General features: G+C 40.7%; 1 pseudogene across 1 annotated transcript; it reads right to left on the bottom strand.

The window, feature by feature from the left end:
- Positions 1-2111: 2111 nt before the first annotated feature.
- On the bottom strand, positions 2112-17181 carry LOC147795558 (putative flavin-containing monoamine oxidase A; annotated as a pseudogene). The gene is made up of 14 exons (XR_015423739.1): positions 16971-17181; positions 14896-15661; positions 12903-12937; positions 12028-12142; positions 11368-11524; positions 9872-10058; positions 8832-8936; positions 8087-8260; positions 7738-7824; positions 7109-7209; positions 5854-6205; positions 3888-4064; positions 3054-3150; positions 2112-2633 (listed from the first exon to the last, which is right to left on the bottom strand). The product of XR_015423739.1 is annotated as a putative flavin-containing monoamine oxidase A (transcript).
- Between the last annotated feature and the right edge of the window lie 4295 nt (positions 17182-21476).

Genomic DNA, 21476 nt, shown 5'->3' on the forward strand with positions numbered 1-21476 from the left:
TTAGGAAAAAGGACCTTGTAACAGTGTTCTAATGTATGTAAGTGAGTAGTCATTGCCTGACAAAGGTGTACAATGTATTCCCACTACCTCCCTCCCCTTGTCAAACCAGCCTGTGGCTCCTGTGTTAACTCAAGTCTCAAGATCAGTCTCTGTGTGATGACTCCCAGGGAACACGGGCGTGGTGACTCGCAAAACTGGGGGAAAATGAACAAACTAAACTTATATTAAAAAAGATCCATTTTGTGGCTCTTGTGAATTTTGAACTTTTTTCTCAAATGTGAAATGGAAACCTGCTGCAAACTGCTTGCTGACTGCAGTGACCAACATCAACAAGACAAATCAACAAGCAGAATCTTTCTTAAGTGCTTGTCTGTTTCATTGAATGATCAGGCAAAGTATGAGTGGATTAAGGAGCTGTTGCCACGGTTACACCAACTTGATGTGTACGCCTTGAGTGGATGTCTTGCACCCAAGATTTCTGATGAAACTGACATTGTCGAAGCGGAGTTCTCTGACAGAACTGCTATTGAACAGCCCAAATGTGAGATCCTTTCTACAAAATTATAAAGTTTATAGATTAATGATAGAATGTGCTTTTCAATTTGAAACACTAAACTCCTGTACTCTTTTTTTTCTCACACAGCTGAGAAGTCAGGAGAGACGCGGGTTCAGATCAGCATAAGAAATAGCGAGGACTCTGTGGCAGAGGCAAGGAAGCGCTATTTAGAGTGCAAAAAAGCCAAACTTCATAGATGATCAGATGACTTTGCCCTGGCTGGCTCTGTATTGAGGAGACACTTTGAGACCAACTTGTGGGATAAAATTTTGCCCCACATGGAATTGAACACATCATGAAACGAAAGGCCTAGGAGAGTTGATTTCCTTTGTAAAAAATGTGTTCAGTATTCATTGCAAAAACAGTGCACTGTACATGTACTTGTCCAAATGTTGATTTGGAACCTATTTCGTTAAAAAAACAATTACAGTATTTCTCTGATTCGACCCTCATAGTTTTGGGGAAAGGCTTAATGATCAGTTTGGGAGATGTATTCATTTACATATACAGAGTATTATGAAAGCGTTATTTTTGTAAATGCTGGTTTTGTATACTGGTTGGCTCATTGCATTTTTATAATTAATTTATATTATGGAAACGGTGATATTGAAATACATATAATCGTGTGCTTTGATACATGTACTTGAAAAGTATGGCTGCTATGGCCTAGAAAGTATTGACATGTATTACATGTAGTTGTAAGCCCAAGTTGCTTACAACTAAGCTTAGATTTATACATGTACACTCAACTCTCTGAACACTGTCATACTTGCATATGTACCAAATTACATATACTGTACTGTTAAGAATTTTTCAAATCCCCAGTTTTCTTGAATTTTTTCCCCGGTAGGAATTAAACATTTTGGAAAAAGAGGGAAAGGCAATTTCTGGTGTATTTCATTTCGAAAAGTATCAAAATGTAACGACCCTCTGAACAGCCAGACAGGTTCATGCTCCCTTGTCTTCTTTAGGCATTTTATTTAATTTTCTACCATCCACACAGCTGTACCGCCTTCCCCATTACTATTACCATTTTAAAATTGGCGGGCAGCGAGGAAAAGGAAAGTAGAATAAAATAGATAAATCCTAGAGAGGGCGCTGTTATGAAAACATGCTTACGGTTCAGAAGATGTTGGGTCTCTCAACCACCGACAGCGCACTTTGCATTGTAGACTCTTGCAAAGTAAACAACGCTACCTTCACGTTCAGCTCAGGAACAGGTGAAGTCTAGTGCCTATGTTTACACTCAAATGCGAGGGCGGGAAATACAGGCATGACAGGGGTGCAAATTTCTTTCGTTACTTTTGAAGTGGCTCTCACAAATTGCGCGCGTTTCTGCAGGGCATATTGCAACAACGAAAGATAGAGTTGTTAAAATGTGTCAGATGATTCACCGAGACCATAATAGATTTTTACGTTCTCATGTAGGCCTAAATATGGTATTTTCTTTTATTCACTCCTATATATGCGCAAGTTTCCGTTTTTATTTACTATGCCATGATGATAAGTGAATAGCTGGTTGAACACAAGTCAAAACTTCACAGACGAGTGATAATTAAGTTGCTGCGAATTGGTTTAATGTCATGAACTAAAACAAGGAATAGGAAAATAGCCAATATTCTGGAATATTTTGGGTACAGAAAAAGCTGCAGAACTGAGAGTCCCTGCCCGGATGATTTCACACTGTTGCTTATCACAAAAGTGAACAAGTGCCAAACTGCCCTTAAATATCATGACAAACGTTGGAAATTGGGTCAATGGGACACAAAGGAGCATTTACAAGAAAGAACTGCATTTAAAAAGCTGCATGAGGCCCTTTAAGCGCAGGATGTATGCAAATTACCTACAATTTGAGCCAAGATTTCTCCAAAAAACGACTGCATACCAACACATTTTTGTGCAGTACTCACCAAAGTCATGCAGATTGATAAGTCCAAACAGAGACATGGAAGGGATACTGGATTTGTAGGACCGAATGTCCTTGTTGCCTAGCAACAACAGCTTCTTGCTTGTGGTGTATTGTGGGTATTTTTCCAGACCAAGTTCTTCCATGAGCCAGAGGAGGTGATGCTGAGTGCTGAATCAAATAAAAACCGATATTGATATCCAAAGATATTTGACCAACCAATGCCACAAATCATCATGGAAGAGTAAAAGGCTAAGATTAAATCTGAACAAGCTGAATACGCTAAACTAAATACACTTTGCAATTATTGCCTATCAGACGCATCACTGTAGACTTGCATGAAGTGGACGACTGTACATGAACTACCTGCACTGAATATCACTGGCATAGCACTACCATGCCAGTTTGTACAAACGCATAAATTTAGACATGCTGAAAACAATGCCATAAAATTACACTCCTTGCAGGTACTTACTTCCCAACCCACTGACCTCCCAAGTCCCATACATCTTTCCCATGAGCCCCTTGCAATTTGGTCGACAACATCCAACCTCCAACTTTGTCTAGAACAAAGAATTACAATATAAATACCTGAAAATCAGCTCCTGAATCCGGTTATACCCCTCTTTAAAGTCCACTAACGGGCTTTTGAAGATCTAACAGGATTGAGGCAACCCCCTTGCGGCCACTGTTATAATGCAAGGAATGTGCCATTGGCTTTCCGTACAGTAAAGGATTTCAAGCCTAAGAGACCAACCCCAACTTCTTTGGGGTGCCAGTTCTTTGTTTTCTTAGGGGCCAACTTTGGAAAGTTGTTCATGTAAGTTGTAACATTTCTGGCCTTTCTGATGGAGGCTATACTTTAGGGATTTTTTAGATGCTTTTTGAAGGAAAGAAAAAGAAGCAGACAGAAAATTTAGCCTTTCTCGCATCATTTTGCCAATAAAAAATTTTTAAGGGGGGGTCATTTCTGGGGGGAAAGAAAGCCCCCATTGCCTCCACTGCTGCCCCAGATTCTCCCTTTAGTTGAATTGATTTTGAATGAAAACTGTGGGAGGGTAAAAAAAGTAAATCTCTAGACCAACTGTACCTGGCTTGCATCCTTACACACAGCTTCAGACTGTATGGGTCGATATGGGCCAGCAGCTCAAACTGCCAACCTAATTTTGATGCAGCTAATGTAAGTTTAATCTTGAATGAGGAAAACTTCCATATTTAACCATTACAAGTTTTGAGTCGCACAAACATCACCAGGTTTATAAGGGGGAATCTCTTGGGCTAAGGGAGATTTTAGAGATGTGGGGCTCTGTATGTATGGGGAAACAAGCTTGAGAAATCTTGTGTGTATTTATTTGAAACTTGTGACGGTCTGACAAGGAATTCTAGCCTATGACTGTATAATATCATGCCTGAAAATGTTTCTACCTTTGGCTTCAAGAACAAGCACTCTGCAGTCTGGTTTCTCTTGCAGAAGTCTGTAGGCAGTGGTCAATCCAGCTACCCCAGCTCCTATCACGAGCACATCCCAGTCTGCTGATGACTTGGAGCTCGGATTGAGTGAAAAGCTGGCCTCCATCTTCGAAACCTACATTTGACCCTGTTCTATAAAGTGAAAGAAACCCTGCTTTTAGGATGGCACAGCAAATTCACAAATTTCTTCACTGCCATACTATGATGGCTGTATCTGAATTTGTTCTTGGGTTAGGTCTAGGTCTTGCATCAAAGTCTAAAAACTAATGTTACTATGCCAACAAATACAAAAGCCCATTAGCACCGACCCCTAAAATAAATATTAAAAGCTGGGCAATCTGTATTATGGATTTTATTCACAATCCACTGTTCAAGGATTCAGATTTCATTATATATAATGGATTCAAAATCCATTCTTACAGATTGCCAATCCGTTACTATGGATTTCCCATCCCTTATTTTTGATTCACCAGCGTAAATCCATTATTATGGATTAGCAATCTGTTATTAAGGATTCAAAACGCATTAATAATGAATTCACAATCTGTAACTAGTATAATTCCAATCCATTAGTACATGTTGGCAATTCATTAGTACTGATTCGAAAACCATTATTACAATTTCGCAATTATTTATTACGGATTCAAAATCTGATAAAATTGATAACCGGTGAGTGACTTGAATAGAATGAGGAAATGTAAAGAACTCACATTTGGGGTTTTAAACTAGTAAGTATGACGTGTATGATCACAATCAGATACATGTAGATGTTGCTATGGCAAGCAGGCAAACTCCAGCGAAAACTCCCTGTAATGTACAAGTTCGTTTTGGCAGATTTTGAAACTACAATATTGCCAAACGTTATTTGAGTTTTGATTTTGTTTCGATAATGATTTTGATAACAGGCTTTCGTAAAAAAATTATGTTCAGATTTCAAATATTCAAAGTATTAAATCGGTGCCTGGCAGTCGGCAATACCACAGCAGCTGCTACATGTATATGGCAAGGACACCTGATAACCGAAGCTTAACGCTATCGATCCAACTCATCTAAACATGCCTGAACTGCTGGGCCACACACACAAGTATATGTAGGTCTGGGCCTAAAATCATTCCAGTGTTTCCCACCACTGGCAAATCTCACCTTAACACGTCGAACTTCTGCTTCAACTTCTAGGGAAATGAAATCGGAAGAAATTCAGAGCCAGCTTGGCTTCAACTAGCCTAACTTGGACCTTGGATTCGGTACCGCCCAAGTGAAATGCACGGCGCGAGCACTAGTTTGCTGGACCCAACAGGCCCAGCATGCAGCGTACCTGCCGGCCGATCTCCCGCTCGCGCCGTCGTGTCGTATGTAAAAATAATGAACTCACATTGTGTTTTTACCTAACCTCACCTCTGGACACATGCACCTGACCTTACCCCCAGGCCCTCACACCCACATCGATTTTTCCAGCTGTTGTTTTGACAAAAATCTTATCTCATAAACAGTTTCAATCCCTTTGTCCTGTCTTTTGTCCAAGAAACAATTATTAGTTATAAGAACTTTGAAATACTTTCCCAGAGCAAATGGCCACCTCAAAATCTCTAATCTATCTATGCACTGCACCAACAGTAATCGTATTAGAGTGAAGCATGGGTATCAGTGGCATATCCACTTTTTAGTCCTGGGAATGTGGCATGAAAACTTGGGAACAATTGCCCAATTTTTTCCCTATCTAAGTAAGATCCCTCCCTCTCAAAATGGAGGTGCTAGTTCTGTTTCTGAAGTGTTGGCAATTTCAATTCCTAGGAAAAAAATGGGCAAGATGTCCAGGGGAGGGGGAGGAACAAATGACCTCCCCTGATGGATATTCTACTGCATGGTATGCAATGGCAATTGGAACAGATGATCATTTAATGAAATGCTGGATAACAATCACCAAAATCCATGTGGTCCTTCCATCTTGATGCCGGAAGCTGTTACACTCCTAGTCCAAGGAAAGCATATGAATCGTCCCATTGCAGCATCAGTCATACCAAAGTCTTCTGACCACCAATGCTGCCAAGGCAGCCACCCCTATCATGCCCCCGAGTGATGCCCACCCCCACGTCTCCTTGACCTCTTCCTCCTTGTAGTGCCGCCAGCCATCCAGCGCAGCCAGGATTTCGTCCCGGATGTGTTGAGGGTCCAAACGGCGCAGTACCTCGTTGGCGGCACACATTCCGGACTGCACCGCTCCGCTCAGGTAGCCACAGTGATGGGTGGCTGACTCGGTGCTGGCCCAGTGCACCCTGGGAAGGGGACAAGATATTGGAGAATGAGCTGGTTCATTTTTCAAGCAAACGTGGAAGCAACATGAATTCGACATCATGAAAAATTTCCCAAGAAATTCCTTTGAGTTGAAATGTATTCGATTTTGCAAATTCCCAACACAAATATTTGACTCGAGGTCACAATTTCGTATTTGTGTTCTTTTTTGTATGAAGCAGCTATTAGGCCTCAACAAATAAATTTGGCTATGGCCAGAAGCAAGGCATGCCTAAGGGTAGCTGTTGACTGCCAACTAACTCCATAACCCACAACCAACTGGAGTAGCTAAGAAATTTAGAGGCAGCCTTACTTTATCTACCACAATTTTCCAGTAGTGTTGCCTGTTGGTTGGCCTTAGCAATGCACTCCCTTTAGATCTACAGGTGTGGATGGCAACACCTGTCCCACCGCTGCATCACCGCTGCATCACCGATTACTAATAGCCTTGTTTTGTAATTCAGTACTGAGGGAACCAATGACATAAAATTATTTGTGCAGCGTGGCACAGTCCATAAACGTGGTGCGATGCAACAACAGCAAAATGAAGTGATGATGGGGCTTCACAGCAGTAGTTACTACGGGTTTTTCTAGCAAGCTTGCACATTGATAAGAAGCTGATCAGTTGTGAAACAAATGTTTATATTTAAGCTTGCCCCTATAGGCTTCAAGCTGGACCAAAAGAGGGTGCTATTTCCTAAGCAACAGAGGCTCCTTTAGTACTAAGAGTGCAATACTGGTTCATGAATGACTAGGAAACGTAAGCATTCCAGTCGCATCGCTATCAACAAAAAGAATGCTCCCAACCAATGAGGCTCTTTGAACTGATGAGGGGTGCTTCTGCCCGAAGCAGATAAAGTGATTACATACTTGATGAGATATTTTACCTGTCAAATGGCATTCGGAGGCCTCCATGGAAGTAAGTCATTGCTCCTGGTGTCATGATATTGACAGGACAGCCGCCATTGAAAGGTTCTAAAGCCCAGTCCTTACAAAGGGAATTCAGAAAGAAAAGGAATTGTTAAATTTGGAGATATTGGGCTGTTCACTGGGACAACAACATCTTAAAATATGAAATCCAAAAGCATGTATGTTGATCAAAGGAAATTCAGGGATGTAGTACTATGGAATTGCAGATATTGGCAAATTAAGTTACATGTGTTTATGCGTCTCAGATGTAAAGAGTAAAATGGCACATGCCTGATTTTAATATTAACAAGAACCAAAACTGCTGCACCAAGACCTACAAACATTAAGGAGTTGGTTACAAAAACTGGCAGAACATTGTTGAGAAAACAAGTCTGTTCTATGTAGGCGATTTGAGGCTGTGTACAAAAGTTATGGCTGTGGCTGACAGTATATCATACCTCTATCAGAAATGGCTGTAGCTGCTAGTCTCAGGCTTCTCTAAGTACAGCCAGAACATTAAGATGCACCTTAGCATAGGTAACCAAGTATTAATAGAATGGGCCAGATTGGAATCCATCAGCCTTCACGAACTGCCAGTGAAGCTCACCTTTTCCTTGTAGTCTAGTGGCTCCTTGGCTTTGGGTCCCAAGAACTCAGCTAAGGCATCTAGTATGGCAGCTTTTCTGACCTCTGGCTGATACACAGAAAAATGACATGCAATCTTTTTTCAAAGAAGCCCATTCAAATTCTTTCACATTTCAACTCTGAAGATCAAGGCATACAAATTAGGAAAAAAAAAACAACCGGAAAACCTGAATTTCCAAACTTCAACACTGCCAACAAAATGGAACCATCACACTTTTCAAAGCACCTGCATTATTTCTCAGCCTGCTCGCTCAAATCTTGCTTTTTTACTTAATCTTAATTTCTTACTTAATCTTGCTATTAAAACTTACCTCGATGTTGCTCCACTCTCTGCCGTTGGCATAAAATCCCACAAGGGCTGGACTGCCTTTGGGCGACGTAGCGTCAAACGTCAACTGGAGAGGGCCTGAGCTGAGACCTTCAATAGTCGGCTTACCCCCATTGCTGACAATCTCTCCTGATAAACCATCCTCCCTCCAAAATGCCTACAAACGGAAACAAGGTGTGATCTGTCATTGCGAAAGCAAACACTAAGACTTATAGAGTACCCAAGTGTGACGTCATATTGTGGAGAATACAGACATCTATATAATCTATTTCTGAAGCAAGAGTGTTACTGCTTGAAGTATCAGCACACTCCAGACGTATGTACAGTGCATGTAGCCATGTACATGTACTGTACATATAGACTGTGCATGAGTAATGATTTAGTGAGATTTTAGGGCAACCAACTGGGCTTGCATGTGCACTAAGTCAACTGAACTTAAGTACGGTAGTGGCTTTAATTAATGGGCATATGGATGATACTGCAAAAAAAATACGATGACCGAGGTAGATGGCAAGGCAAAAACTGGTCGTTATTAATTTCAAGCTCTGTCAAATGCAATTCTGTGCGTGCTGATTCGTAATACTTTATTGATATCACAAGTGTCATCAACTGTTTTGGACATAGGAAATAATGAGCCCACGAAGAAAATGGGGGAGACGTGGGAGTGGAAGACCATTAACAAAGACCAGGCAAAAGAATTTAGGGCCAAGAAACCAAAACCAACTTACTGTTTTATAGGTGACAAGGAACTTGAAAAGAAAGATGAGCCATGGGCGAGTGGCTGGCTATGCTAATCCTCTCAAGGGGGAGAACAGGGGTGTATCCAATGTCGGCTGTAAACAAGTGTTTAGAACAAAATCTTATTGTGTCTCAGTATTCAAGCCTTTTCAATTATCGAGGAACATAACCTTTTACACATTCTTCATCTTTAAATTCGACAGTGATGCAGTGTTCTTCACGAGGGGTTTTAGCAGGACAAGCCCCCTGCCAAAAGTTTAGGTTACCCCCAACAGTTTTGCCGCCCCACCAAAATTCTCACCGCCCAGCTTTTTTTCTACTGGATTTTCCCCATTCGAATGCCTTCTCCACTGTCTTTACAGTTTCTCTGCATGTAAGTGTAAAGGAGTTTACTACACTTTGTAGAACAAACATGATGACTTTTCCAACATCAATATTCATCACAACGGCATTGCATTTGGCAGCGGTTTTTATTAAATCCAGATGCAGTACGTGAGCTAAAAATTCTCGGCTGGTTCCAATCTGCCTAGTCATAGCATTTTCATTTTGTCACAACAAGAACCAATTAACCTTGAGGGTGTTTTTCTCGGAAAATACAGCCAATTTCCTAGTTCCAGATTTTTCCTAGTTCTGGGTCGCTTATAAAACCCTACCTCTTTTGTGTTGTTGTTTAGTTCTACATTCTCTGACAAGTTCAGTTGTTTTCAGGAAAGTTCTAGAAAAGGATTTTTTTTGCCAGATTTCCAATTGGCCAAAAACTGAACACATTTTTTTCTAGTTTTGGATCATGCATCAAGTGCATGCATAATATTGCAAACTCAACGACCACTCACAATAATTCAAGGCTGTGGAGAACACTTGTGATGGATTAAATCATTCAAGTTCATGAATAATGCCCCCTCTCCTTGCCCACACTAAGAGCTCAGAAAATTCATTTTGAGTTAAAAGCTGATTACAGATCATAGTCGGTCACTTTAAAAAAAAAGGAGAGGCACGCATAAGCAAAATCTGATTACTCAAATCAACTTACTGGAACAATGCAGGGGAGTTGCGACAATAACATAGCGAGAGGTGAACTGTTTCCCGGCTGCAGTTATTACAGTGACCTTGTCAGCCTCCAGCCTCTGCTGGTCGATGTGATCTACAGGCTGGCCTAATAACACATTCTCCTGGCCTATTCGTTCGGCTAAAATGGTGGACATTTGCTGTGCACCACCCTAGAAACACAAAGGGAAATGACAAATAAGTCATCTGTTCTCAAGTTCAATGCTTTGCCGATGATCATCCAATACGGACACAACACTGTCAGGGCAGAAATTTGTTCTTGAAAGGGCAAGGCAAGATCTCATTTGCAAAGGGCACTTGTATTAGAAAATCAACTTGTCTATGGGGACATTTCAATGGGCATGGAGGCAAAGACCAGAGGTATCAAGGCGGTTGCCTCCAATGCCTCCCTGAAGTTCCTGCCCTACACAGTGGAGCATTTTGATCATCTTTGAAGCAACACTGAGGCAGGAGTAATGAAAACGTACCTGTACAAACTCATCCCAAAATACTATTAATCCATCTCACAGCAATTCCCCCCCCCAGAACTTGGCAGTAACATGCTCGATTGCTATGAAACTTAGCATGCATAAAAAGACACACATTTTCAGTAAACTGTAAAGTTTCCATTCAATAGGGTTTCGATGTTATGCTGCTGTGAAATTCCTAGCCTCGTGCCTTTGTACCCGTCTGCACTGAGCGCATCAGTGGATACAATTTGGATTATTGTGGACCTGTCTCATAAAAATGTGCATTGCAAGAGAACAGCATATCTGATTTTCAATAAAAATGATGTAAAAAGGAACGAAGGATGTCACTGAAAAAAGCTCTTCAAGTCTCAGCGCATGAAAAAGTGCACTGCAGCAGAACTGTAGGAATGTCAAGGAGAGCAGATTCTCTCCCCCCACTCTTGTAGGGTGAAAATATCTTTTTTGGTTAAACACAACACTACTTCTGACTACAATTTTCCCTTTCTGTTCAGGAAACCTACATGTAACTTCAAGGATCCTTCTACATTTGCTCTCCTCAGGTCTCATCACTGTGAACGCCATTAACCACAATGTTGTGAAGATAATTGTCAGCATAAATTACATTTAGACTAGATTAGATTAGACTCCTAATCCTAATGCTACTAATGTCCTAGCCGCAGTGGGCATTATCACCTCTCAGCAAGCATTATCAAATGTTAATACATGGTCAAGTTGTACGTTGTTGAATAGGGAGACTGTCTGAGGTATTTATGAATTTTTGTAAAGGCGAATATTGCATTTACATTGATGTATAAGAATACACAACTCACATATTTCATGTGAAGTTCTAAAGACAGCAGTAACCAATTTTTTTTTCAGAACTGGACTTAATTGATATAAAACGATCAAAATCATACAAAACAATATGAATGCAGATCCACAGTAGCCCTAGTAATCAGCTTTTGCTCAAAAATGCATTGGCAAAGGTCAAAGGACAAAGGTCACAGGTTACCTTTATTTTGAATTCCTGAGCATCTCCTTGTGTCCCCCATTTAACGTTCTCATATTGCCAGCAGAACCGACATAATGAAAGAAGAACAAAGCGGACAATGTGCGAGGTGGGGCGCCAAGTATTTGGTTGACTGCTATGTCAATAGCATCACGAGCCTCTACAGTGTTAAAGAAAAGGAAAGAAGAAACAATGTCATTTGGAACTGTTCAAATGTCTCCTGATACTTTTCTCCTATTTGCACTTTTTTTGTCCGGTTTGGCCTTCATGATGTATTCAAGCAATTTGGATGATTGAAATCCCTTCCCGCCAAATCAACAAATGCATCCTATCTGTGAGGACAAAGCATGGCCAAAAGGTCGATAAATTTCCTGCTGCAGTTCATTACCAATCTGGTTCATGGACAAACAAAACAACACTACGAAATCCCAAACAATGCTCACTCAAACCACATTTTCATATTCTGATTGCGAACCACATGTGTTCATAAGTATTCCCAGTCGATTTAACTGCCAACGAAACTTAATCAGGGCTTACATGTCTTCTGTAGAACTGCGAACAGTTTTTAGAAATAAAGTTAAATATAACCTTAATTTGCCATCAGCCTTTCACTTCAGCTCAAACACATCAGGATTGCAAACCTTCAGGATTCCTATAACTTACCCGATGTCCACATTGTTTGCCGTACAATAGTGTCTAGCGTCATACTGTCTAAGACATCGGCATCTGGTCCATTCATTGGATTGCCCTCAGGAATGCTGGCAGCAATTTTGTCAGTCTGTACAAAAGGTCATCAACTTTCTTATTAGTCACAGATTGGAGAAATCGAGAACTTCAATAAAATAGAGTCTTTTGAGAAACAGAGATAGTTTGTGGTGATAGCCAAAACCATATATTTTCGTCATTGGAAAGCGTTAGCCTAACTTAAGTGCTTAAGAAAAGAAATCCACTTCTTGGAAAGCTAAATCCAGGGCTGAGAAGAGAATCAACGGAAACCGATCGTTGTTTCAAGCCAGGGAGTCAGACTATAAGACTGTTCGCTCGTCTTAAAACTGTAAGTTGAGTATTTTGTTGTAGAAAGCTATTTTGTATAATTTTCAGTCATTTTGCTTTAATCATTGTATGCAAGATAAATTCGAAATGTCAAGATTACCTTTTATAAGAAATAGTCCGTGTTTGTGTGGAAATCCCGTGCACACTGCTTGAATTCATGTTTGCAAAACGGCAACGCCCATGCGGCTTGCATTATTCATAGTGACTATTGTGTACACATGCATAGCCCAACCTTTGTAGATTTAACGCGACACGGTGTTGTGTAGAAAAAATCATCAATTTTGGGTATTATCTCTGCATATTTTGGAGTTTTATTGTAAATACGGTATTAGCCTTATACGTTGTAGTTACAAATTCCACAGGACTCCCTTTAGTGGAGTTTCAGTCATAGAATCTTCCTCTTTGGGGGAGAGGCTGCCCCGTTACCCTGAAGAGAACCAGGAGGGAACAGAGGACCTAGAAAGGGGGACATGCAACCACATTACCTCGTCAAATCGGCGGAGATCCCCAAAGCATTCAGCTGGTGGAGCGACGACACACTGGAGGACATGCATGAGTACCCGTGAGGGGGGGTAGTAATATAATGAATTTGTAATGATGTGATAAATGTATTTTTAGTTTGGGGTAAACTCTTGAAAAACTCACAAGCTCTATCAAGGATTTTGTGGAATTGTAAATAATAATACATTTCGTTTTTACTTTCTTGTTGTACAGATTACTACCAGTTCCTGAAAGTTTCTTTTTTTTGTGGCTTTGTTGTCAGTGAGTGGAGATAAGGAAAAAGTGATCAATCTATATATTTCGGACCCGGTTTGTGCAAAGAGGTTTACCGCAGTTTGTGGATAGAGTTTGAGTTTACCGACGACGCTTATGATGTACTGACAATGGTGATCGTTGGCTGCCTACCGTTATGCATAGTCAGCCTCGTGTCCCGAAAAACCATCGCATATGTTTTGTACATGTACATGTACACGTACATTGCATTGCACAAGCGTGTACATGTACACGCAGTGCATGTGACTGGTACCTGCGGCGCAACATTGTTTTGCGGAGTGTGCGTGGGTGCCAGTGGAAGGACTGTGCCACGCCTGAGCGGCCCCCATGCTCTGCTCCAATGGAGGGGTTGCTTCATTTTTATGACGCGAGCTGGAAATTGTAAACTTATCTTTGCCTGAACATATTTCTTTTGTCCTTTTTTATTCAAGGGCGCATTTTGACGCTTGTTTTTACTCTGCCTTTTCAAAGTCAACTGATCATGCTCGGCTCATCTCAAGCATGTCTCAAGTCACTAACATGAGGTTCTGCTAAAAATGCTCCGGAAACTAAAATAATTTCGTCATCAAATCTTTCGATGAAGAAATTCCTCCTGAAGAATATCCTAGCCAATATTTCACGCTGTAAATGCAATCAGATTTGGGGCCAAATTACAGACGAAAGTGGACTGGAAATTGCCCCAGAATGCATCACAGAGCGTCTAGAATCCAAAATTTTCTGGGGCTCTTAAGCTTAAGCCCAGACCCCACGCCGTAAGGGCTTCGCACTCGCAATTTTGTCTACCGCCCTGCCAAAATTTTCGGCTGTGGAGAACACTGACTAATGCTTGAAGTGAATAATCTTTGTGGCCAAGCGAGGCTGGAATTCTTGGAGTCGGCTTTCGGAAAAAAAAATTCCTGTTGTCCAGGCTTTAAGCAAATTCTGTGCTTTAACATTAATAACAGCTCCATGAAATTGGCCCGAGCTCAGGTCAATTGGTGAATCCAGCAATTTTTACATTGGGTAGATATTAATTTATATTGGTGATGCACGCATGTGCTTGTGATAAAATTGAAGAGGTGACTTAGATCAGACTCCCACCCACAACCTCCTGCTTACTGATGCAGGTGTCTAAACACTCAGCTGCCAAGCTTACCATGGTCTGCTGGCCCATCTTTGTTGCAGTGTCTCTTGGGAGTTGGAGCTAACACACGTTAACACACTCTAATTTTCATCTGAGAGTGTACAAAACTGTACGGTCTTTGCATGCACACAATGCACAGGGCAGCAATGGCACTTATCTGCCTGTGTGACCTTTCTTTTTTTCACTAGCAAGGACTTACATGTATGCAAGCAGCCCAAAGAGCAATAATACTGCCATTTATACCCAGCAAGAAATGAGACCGAGGGGTACCCCCAACATGTCCAATCCCTATACACATTCCAGACTATTGTTACTTAACACATCCCCCCAAGATGTCCTGCGAGACAGTGACCAGCACAAAGCAGGGGGGGGCTTCTCTCCGTCTCATACCTTGCTGCATATGTAGCCATTACATTGAGGCCACCATGCATTTCAGTGGACATGGACCCAATCTCATAGCACACCTGCATGTAAGCCTAAATTAAACCTACCAATAAAAATGCAGCACTGTTACTCTGTATGATGTCAGGCATTCCCAGTAGTGGCTGAGAAAGAGATTGAACAAAAGATTCAATACAAACCTTTAGCCTCTACAACCAGAACTTTGCACCCTGGCTTTTGTTGCTGGAGTCGGTAGGCAGCAGTCAGGCCAGCACTACCAGCCCCTACGATGATGACGTCCCACTCTGGTGGTGATGTCGAGACGGATCCGTCCGCCATATTGCCAGTTCCTTGAATACCACTTCAAGTTGTCTTACTGATGAAAATAAGACAGAAGATGAAACAATGTCAAAAGATGTGACTCTGGTGGTGATGTCGAGACGGATCCGTCCGCCATATTGCCAGTTCCTTGAATACCACTTCAAGTTGTCTTACTGATGAAAATAAGACAGAAGATGAAACAATGTCAAAAGATGTGACTCTGGTGGTGATGTCGAGACGGATCCGTCCGCCATATTGCCAGTTCCTTGAATACCACTTCAAGTTGTCTTACTGATGAAAATAAGACAGAAGATGAAACAATGTCAAAAGATGTGACTCTGGTGGTGATGTCGAGACGGATCCGTCCGCCATATTGCCAGTTCCTTGAATACCACTTCAAGTTGTCTTACTGATGAAAATAAGACGGAAGATGAAACAATGTCAAAAGATGTGACTCTGGTGGTGATGTCGAGACGGATCCGTCCGCCATATTGCCAGTTCCTTGAATACCACTTCAAGTTGTCTTACTGATGAAAATAAGACGGAAGATGAAACAATGTCAAAAGATGTGACTCTGGTGGTGATGTCGAGACGGATCCGTCCGCCATATTGCCAGTTCCTTGAATACCACTTCAAGTTGTCTTACTGATGAAAATAAGACAGAAGATGAAACAATGTCAAAAGATGTGACTCTGGTGGTAATGTCGAGACGGATCCGTCCGCCATATTGCCAGTTCCTTGAATACCACTTCAAGTTGTCTTACTGATGAAAATAAGACAGAAGATGAAACAATGTCAAAAGATGTCACAGCATAACTTACTAAAAGTAGGTAAAATTTCTAAGGGCAATGAGGGGACACCCTTGTCTGAGTGTCAGCCATTGTTTAACAGAATTCTAAACTACAAAACAACTCTGCAAAAAGTGTACAGGTTAGACAGGGGGTACCCAGAGGAGTGCACACATTTTTTCAAGGATGCACTGAAAGCAAATACCGGTTTACATTCATGGCATTTCAAAGTTTCAAATTGGGAGATCCTGTAGGGTAAGGTCGTGGACTTTCTCTTGGGGGCATGTGAACCTGTGGCCCCCTCCCTGTTATGCCACTGTCTATCAGACACCAATACCAACATCTCTTCAATGAGCCTTTTGCAAGTTAAATATGAATAAAATCTGGAGTTAAATCTGATTGCAAGTGAACATAATTTGAATTTCCCAGACAAAAGACTCTAGTTCTTAGTTTTGCTCAGTTCATTTATTTTCCACATAATGTTACTCTACAAAACAGTTTCACAAAGTGTCTACATGTGGATGGGGGCCCCAAGAAGCAGTGTTTGTCGTGTGGGGGCCCCAAGAAGCAGTGCTTGTCGTGTGGGGGCCCCAATTACGAATAAACATAGTTCCACAAAGACAATAACACAGGAACACTTTGCAAATAACACAACAAATATTAAATACGGCACATGTACATGATCATGAGGCCTTTGCCTGCTGCAGCCCTGTGAGGAAGAAATTAATCATTACTCAAATAGTTAATTACATGTAGTAATTTAATTTTGTATTTGTGTATGAATGCTGAGAGACTAGATGCACATTTTAGGGAAAAATCGATGGAACTCCATAACTTGGGACCTACGTTTCACAGTAGATGTAGCGAGCTTAGTACTTGCAAACGAGCGATGAAATGCATCACTTTGCCTTGTAAAGTGGTAATGAAAATCTTCGTTTCTTCAAAACATTGAGCAAATTGATTGCGGTAGCTGGAAGTTATTAAGTTGATACATGAAAGAGCCCAACTGGAAAGAATAGATGTCAGTGATTTTAGGGTATTACAGTTGTAAAAAAGAGGATGACTACACTCACGAAAGTGAACATTATTAATTATGCACCAATGCCTTTTTAAAAATCAAAGGAGTCGTCACCTGCGACCCCACCACAGCAACTGTGAAGTTTTACCTGTTTACCCCGTACTTCTGTTTTTTCCTCAAGTCCTCCTGTCAATGCCACGGTTCATCAAAGCTAAATTTGGATGTAGGCCTATTTCTGATGATATAACTGCAGGGAATTGAGCCTGTTTTTTGGGTTTTTTTTAAATAGAGAGAGGCGCTGCATTCTACTACAATGTGAGTACTGCAGCACAGGAGCCCGTCCTACTTATTGCGATCTCCATCCAGAGGGCGGTGTTTACAGGACACTTGATCGAGGGGGCGGGGCAAAGATGCGTCGGAACAAAATGTTTACAGCGAAGCAATGTCACTGTTCAGTCAACTTCCCAAAAATTGTTTTCATTGTTTGTATTAGTGTTAAATCCCTTTGCACTTGTCTTTTGTAGATTATCTGTTTGATTGAGGAGAAGTTTCTCTCAGTTCAACCTTTCACATCAAACATTTTCAGGCCATCAGAGCTTTTCCACTTTTAGCACTGTGCACTACGTTTTGTTTATTTTCACGATTTAAGTTTCCCCATTTGAAATTGGCTGCACCCCTTGTATATAGAAGTTTTACCACAACAAACTCAACCAGACAAACATAAACAATACATAATGTTTGATAAGAAAAGTTCTTAACTTTATAAGCAATTTTATTGACCATTCCATTCAACTGGGGTCAGTGTTTCTGAATTGAGATGTACATTAAACTTTTTAGCAATACTAGAAAGGATATTCCAGATTTGTACTACAAACAGGAAAATGTTGATCTTACTAAAACTTATTTGAAGAAAAAAATGGGGTAGGGGAGTGAAATTTTCAGGACGAATTGAAAGTACAGGCTAATTATGGAAGATAGTGATTTATTGCAGGAAAGAAAACCTAAAAGTGATTTGGAAGTGATACTCAAAATTATGTTGCATCAATCTGTTCAAAATGCTGTCTATGTAATAAATTACAAATTTACTTTGTGTTACAAAAGAAATTGAACCCCCCCACATCACAATAAAGATGGATCACCTGACATGCTTTTGGAACAATCAAAATAGCCGTGGATTCAGTGCCCAATTAAAAAAGTTTAGAATCCCATGTGGGAAGATATGGATCTCTTTTCGATAGTACTAGGGCAGATGTTTTAATTTGGCACTGCGATGGAATGATTTTCAAAATGGGGGGGGGCAGTTGTTAGACCATCTGCCATCAGTCATTAATAGCTTGATCCACTGAGCCCTATCCAATCATAGGACCTGCAAAAAGTGCGGAGGAGGGGGCAAGCCTCAGTCCACAAAGGGGGGGGGGGCCAAAATACTAAAACAATAATAATAATTTATTGGATTTATATTGCGTTCCCTCCAGAATCAACCTGTTCAAAAGCAAATTACAAACAAATTTTTAAAATCCAGACAAGTTTGCATTAGTAAAATTAATATAGCACCTAAAAAACAGCAGCAAACCAACAAAAAATTCATTGAGATATTGAATAAAAATAATAATTACTCGTAACATACATTTCACATAGCATGCCCCTTGCAAGACCCAGACTATCACCAGTACTCATGAAACAGGAAGGGCGCACACTGCCAGGCAACACAAGCAATAAAACCCGGCAAACAAGGGGAATATCATCTATACAGAAGACAGTTACAATAAACTAAACAGATCTTTAAAAACCACACTACATTACACGTCACCAAATGCTTGCTGAAAAAGAAAGCATTTGAGTTTTGTTTTAAAAGACTCATTAGCCATTCATAGCCTGATTCATTAAGACCAATCCTACCATAGGACTTGCCAAAAGTGGAGGGCCATGTTTTTAGTGGAATAAGTGAGAGGATCAATCTCATTCATTGTCCCCAGAAATTTCTATGAGGTAAAAGCTGTTACTGTTTTATGCAGAAACTTCAGGCTCAGGAGTGTTAACAGTAACATACTAGAAGTGTCCGTCTGGACCATCCCAACTACAGATGGGACAGATACCTTGTTGGGATGTAACAAATTCAAGTTCTTTTCCATCATGTTGCCACTTGTTAAATCCTAGAGTCCATGTTGTAGTTGAGGACCAACGATGAAACGCTCACTCAGCAGTCATTTAGAAAACCCCTTCTGGAATTTGGACTCGTCCTGAAGCTGTCAAGTTCATGATTATTCTAAATACAATAGTGTCAAAAACATTTGGAGTTAAAGTACTCTTAGAAATAAGAACTTAATCTTGTGGGCCAACATTGTCCGTCTTTATACAGATTAGGATGGTAGAGAAATTCTCTGACATCAAAATGACTTTTTGTGGATAACCATTATTTGGTGGGGGTAGAAATGAGAGTTTTAACATTTGGAAATGCAACTTGAACTTTGACAAAAAACAATGCAATCTCTACAAGACTTTGTGCAGTGTTTTTCAATTGTCATTGACATGAATGTACAATGAAAAACAAGGAATGAGGCTGATCTCCACAAAGTTACATGCCTGAATATTTCCTTGTACAGGTTTGCAAGATAAAGTTAATCACCACTTTATACTGGGCAATTGAGCATTCCACTTTTCATCAGTGATAGTTGACATCCCCATGCCCAGCTTTTACACAGGAAGGTTAAATTCTCACCAATTTATGCCTGATCATGATCAAAATTATCATAACTGAAGATAAGGGTATTTCTTCCAAAACTATTGACCAGGGGTTCCTGGTAATGCATTGATTTCATGAAAGAGTATTCTGAGGTTCAAAGATTTACTTCACCTTGAGAATTGTGCAAACCCTTACCATAGAGTTGCTTTCTAATTAGCATTGGTAGAAACTGCCTGGTGTTATTCATACGTTACAGTGTCGTTGGCTGTTTTGGTGTACGGCACGGACTGAAGCTGACAGTACATTCTGCTGAATGAAAACCACCGAGAGCTTATTTGGCAGCTTTAACGTCCTCAAGGTATCTAAGGTCATGTCCGAAACAGGCTTCCAGAGTTACGGCTAAGTCTATTGTCTACGCGTTTCCACCATTTCCAATAGAGTGAAGACCTAGATGTAGCCCTGGACAACAGATTTGGATGCAGCCTAAAGCAGGCAGACCAACCAAATACTTGTCTCTAGAATGCTAGAGGATAGATGCTTTTGCAAAATGTACTTCAGTACATGTAAACAACTCCGATGAAATCTTAGTTTTAAAAGTGACCAGTTGAAGGAGTGATTTTTTGGAAGTTTTAGTTTGGTGCTGTAAAGTGAAATTTGTCTCATGAAAAGTGACAAAATGCCATGTAGCAACTGGTACTTTACAAACTGCAAACAAGTATTCAGTGTAAAACAGCCATCAGTAGGCCTATCTAATGTTCACCTTCGTGGGTCATCGGAGTTCATGGACTTCAGCTCGAGGCTGTGAAAATTTCTAGAAAGAAAAAAAAAGAAGTTATTTCCAAGGAACCTTCCGGCTCATAAGAATGCCACTTTTTTCACCAGCAACAACATTAGGACATCAGCAGTCTCAACCATGGTTTGCAGTACCAAATTGAATGAAAACATCAACTTAGGCTCGAGGTTATTAGGCATATTAAATTTTGATACGAAACTTTGTCTTCACTTTGTGTTTGGACAGATTTTCTTTTTGTAATTACACTTCCAAACAGGTTAAATCCACTTACTTTAGATATAAGCAAACAAAACCAAACCTAAGTTGCTGAGAGCATGTTTTGGGAAAGTAAGAGTGGGCCAAACTGCAGTATGAGATATCTCGGAGCAAACAAATCAAGAAATCTTGGTTTCTCTTAAGACAGCATCACGTTGCCAACCCAATCAAAGAAAATGTGTCGGAACTTGCCACAGCATGCAATTTTTGACCTATTGATTCCTTTCAAATTGTCTCAATAATAAAATTGGAACACTTGGATGAAAACAGTGAGTTGAGTTTGCTCAAGAGTGACATGTTACCCACTTGATCAATATGATATCTCGATTGCTGATGAACACAAAGGCAGAAATGTACAAAAATGAAAGAAATTCATAGGAAATGATGTCTGTGTAAACAAACTTGACAATTTATGAAAAATCTAGGCTTCAGGTCTGGGGGATTTGAAGACATAATAACAGAATGGCGGATGCAATATCTGATGTTTGCAGTAACAGTACATGCAGATACAAATCTCGTTTGTGAATTTGTGAGGTTCTGGAGAGAACCTGATTATATTTTGAGCAGCACTGTCTGTCGTAGCTCGGCAGGACTACTGCTTGATCCTGAAGATTGCCGCTGTGGAAGCTTGAAGGACGTAGTCTGCAGGCAAAGATGCAGATAGGGTGGCAATGCTGGTGAGGTAGGTAGGTTGCCAAGGGTAAAGGTGACCCATAGGCTATAAGCTAGAGAGGCAACTTGGGCAGGCTAGGGAAGTTGTCCTTGGGTATAGGTGACCCTTTGGACTGTCTGGAGAGGGTCCGGGAGGGGCCAGATGCTGCTGATAGTGAAACAGATGTCTTGGCCCCTCCGTGCTTGGAGATCTTGATGGCTTCATAGTGATCAAGGAACCAGTGTTGGATACTAGTGATGAACATAACCAG

Source organism: Acanthaster planci, unplaced genomic scaffold (genome assembly GCF_054643075.1).
Source record: "Acanthaster planci isolate LZ-2023a unplaced genomic scaffold, COTS_SCS Contig4, whole genome shotgun sequence".
NCBI lineage: Eukaryota > Metazoa > Echinodermata > Asteroidea > Valvatida > Acanthasteridae > Acanthaster > Acanthaster planci.